This window comes from Otolemur garnettii, unplaced genomic scaffold, assembly GCF_000181295.1.
Source record: "Otolemur garnettii isolate 467f Iridium unplaced genomic scaffold, OtoGar3 scaffold00022, whole genome shotgun sequence".
NCBI classification, from domain to species: domain Eukaryota; kingdom Metazoa; phylum Chordata; class Mammalia; order Primates; family Galagidae; genus Otolemur; species Otolemur garnettii.
Window position 1 is genome coordinate 7780824 of NW_003852417.1, and position 3531 is coordinate 7784354.

Genomic DNA, 3531 nt, shown 5'->3' on the forward strand with positions numbered 1-3531 from the left:
GGGTGGGGAAAGATTTCTCAGTAAGATTAAAAAAAGTTATCTGTAAAGAGAAGAAGAGACGAATGTGAATGTATCAACATTAAAATGCCTCAGTTCAAAAGGCATCGTAAAGAATGTGAAAATTATGAGCCAAGAAACAAGAGAAGATTGACAACACACATGACCAACAAAAAACTTTCATCCAAAATATTTTTTAAAAGACCTCTTAATACACCCAGAGGATAGGGAAAAGGCCATGACAGATATTTCATAGTACAGAAAACACAAATATACAATGAAATTTTCAAATGTATTCATCATTAAGAGATTGCAAACCTAGTAAGATATTAATTTCCCATTAAATGGGGGGGCGGGGAAGCTGACGATAGCAAGCCTTAGGGAGGGGCAGGGAACCTGAGGGGCCCTCACACGGCTGGTCGGGATGCCAACGCACACAGCCACTTTGAAAACAATTTGGCATTATCATGACAACTGAAAACATACATACTATTTAAGACCCCCCCAATCTGGATTATACTCTAAAAATAAGTCTTGCATATATACACAAGACTCAGTGTGAGAATGTCAGAGATACATTATTTATAGTCAAAAAACTAGGAATGGGCGGCGCCTGTGGCTCAGTGGATAGAGCACCGGCCACATATATTGAGGGTGGCAGGTTCAAACCTGGCCCCAGCCAAACTGCAACAAAAAAATAGCCGGGTATTGTGGCGGGCACCTGTAGTCCCAGCTACTTGGGAGGCTGAGGCAAGAGAATTGCCTAAGGCCAGGAGTTGGAGGTTGCTATGAGCTGTGATGCACTCTACTGAGGGCAGCGGAATGAGACTGTCTCTAAAAAAACAAACAAAAACAAAACAAAACAAAACTAGGAACAAGGCCAGGCACGGTGGCTCACATCTGTAATCCCAGCACTCTGGGAGGCTGAGGCAGGTGGATTGCTTGAGCTCAGGTGTTTGGGAGCAGCCTGAGCAAGAGTGAGACCCCCCAAATTAGGCTCAGTGCCTATAGCTCAGTGGCTAGGATGTTGGCCACATATACTGGAGCTGGCAGGTTCGAACCTGGCCCAGGCCTGCTAAACAACAATGACAGCTCTAACAAAAAAATAGCCAGGTATTATGGCAGGCACCTGTAGTCCCAGCTACTTAGGAGGCTAAGGCGAGAGAATCACTTAAGCCCAAGAGTTGGAGGTTGCTGTGAGCTGTGACATCACAGCACTCTGCCCAGGGTGATGGACTAAGACTCTGTCTCAAAAAATAACAATAGGCTCGCACCTGTGGCTCAAATGGCTAAGGTGTCAGCCACATACACCTAAGGTGGCGGGTTTGAATCCAGCTCGGGCCCTCCAAAACAACAATGATGGCTGCAACCAAAAAAAAAGAAAAAAAAAATAGCCCGGTGTTGTGGCGGGTGCCTATGGTCCCAGCTACTTGGGAGGCTGAGGCAGGAGACTCACTTGAGTCCAGGAGTTGGAGGTTGCTGTGAGCTGTGATGCCACAGCACTCTACCCAGGGGGACAGCTTGAGGATCTGTCTCAAAAAAAAAAAAAAACGATAATAAGAAAATAAGAACACCAACAATATCTGTAAACAAAAGAATGAATTAGTAGTGTCATACATTCAGATAACATACTACTAACAGTGAAAATTAATAAAATCCTGCTCCATGCAATAGCCCAGATGAATCTTAAAGGCATAGTGAGTAAAGGAAACACTTAAAGTGTATGTATAGAATGATTCTATTTATATATTATTCAAAACCAGGCGAAACCGAGCTACAGTGTTTAGAGAGATACACATAGATGGCAAACCTGTAAGGAATAAGGAATTGTTTACCACCAAATGCCGTGCAGTGGTCACTACTGGGACCTAGGGAGGAGGGTGAGCCAGGGCCGGAGCCCACAGGGGCCGCTGGAGTGATGCCAATGTTCTAGTTCTTAACTCGGTGCTGACTCTGGTTCCTCACTTGTTCTCGGACACAGGTGCTCGCTTGAAACCTACTTATTTGCTATACATTGCTAAACTTTGTTTTTCTATACATGTTTGTTGTATTCCACCATCTAAACAAAAGATGAGAGAAACTTCAAGTGGTTTTCTCAGGCTCACTGTGGTAACTCCTCACAGCTGCAGACGGACCTGTCACCAAGACCTGGTGAACTCTGCATGACACAGTCTGCCAACTGCATTTCCCTACCTACCCCTCTTTCTACCCCCGCCCCGTGACCTTCATCCAGGTGCTAATCTTTCTTGGTATCTTTCTAGATTTGTTTACAATAATAAAAAAGACTTCACTTTTGATTTGCACCAGCCTAGTTCGGAAATACTAATAAAAGGAACAGATATGGCTTCTCCCTCTTTGCACCATTGCTGTGACAACTGTAATCGGAAGAAGCTTGAGGAGAAGGCTGGAGAGCCGGGAGGTGGCCCAGGAAAGCTCCCAGCTTCCTAGTCCAGGGCTTCGGCTGGGCACGTGGGCTTCTGCCAGTGAGGATCCCCTTTCAGTCTGGAAGCCAATCTAGAAATGCCTTTTCTAGCCACCAGGAGCTGGAGTTTAGCAAAATGGGCCCTCATCAGAATATGGGCAGAATGGGCCAGAGAGACACCCAGGGCGATACTTAACCCTCACATTGGAGGGAAGTGGGATGAAAAAAAGAAAAAGCACAGAAAGTAGACATAAAAGTCATTATCTGTTGATTAAACACACACACACACACACACACACACACACGCACGGTCACTCACCTGGGTCCAGGGGTAGTAGTGAAGTAACACCTTCTCCCCAGTAGGACGGGAGTTACAGATTCAGAGTTATCTGTGAAAAAATATGTAAGGAAAGAAGTCCTTATGCCAAAAGTAACGTCCTCCCAGCTCACCCAGTCTCAAACAAGATGAGCTCAGGAGAGGGTCAGGCCGTGTGCAGGTAGGAAACCAGAGGACTGCTCAGAGGGACAGATTCAACCACTGGATGGACACCCACAGTGGCCCTGGCAGGGCAGGCCCTGTGTGGAGGTCACAGTGGGGAGGAGCTTAGCCTCAGACCTTCTGCCCAGCAGCTCCTTCTATGAACCTGAGTTTCTTAAACATTTCCAGCCAAATCCCACTGGGGAGCATAAAGTACTAACAAGATCAGATTGTAAACTGGTCTCATTCAAGAGCATAGCTAAGCCATTCTTGGTCATTTTTATATAGCTCTGAGTTGAAGACAGACATGTCTGCGGAGCTGAAGTTCAAGTTCTCACACCTGTCATGCCTCTTCTGAGGCTCTGGGAACCTCAGGGAAAGTGAGGGCATGGTCGTGTGTCTTGGTAACATTTTCAAAAGAAAGATGATTTAATCCAAATCAGGCAAGACTGCCATTTCTTCCACTTCAGCTTCCCTTCTGACATGTCTTCCTGGTATCAGACGATGTTCAGTGGAGGGGCCATTTGGGTTTAATGGCCACTATGCTTTGTGGTTGGGTGTCCCTTCTGGGTAAATTAAGTTATTGTGCACAATAACTCAATTGTTGCAATTGAAGCAACATCAAAAATACACT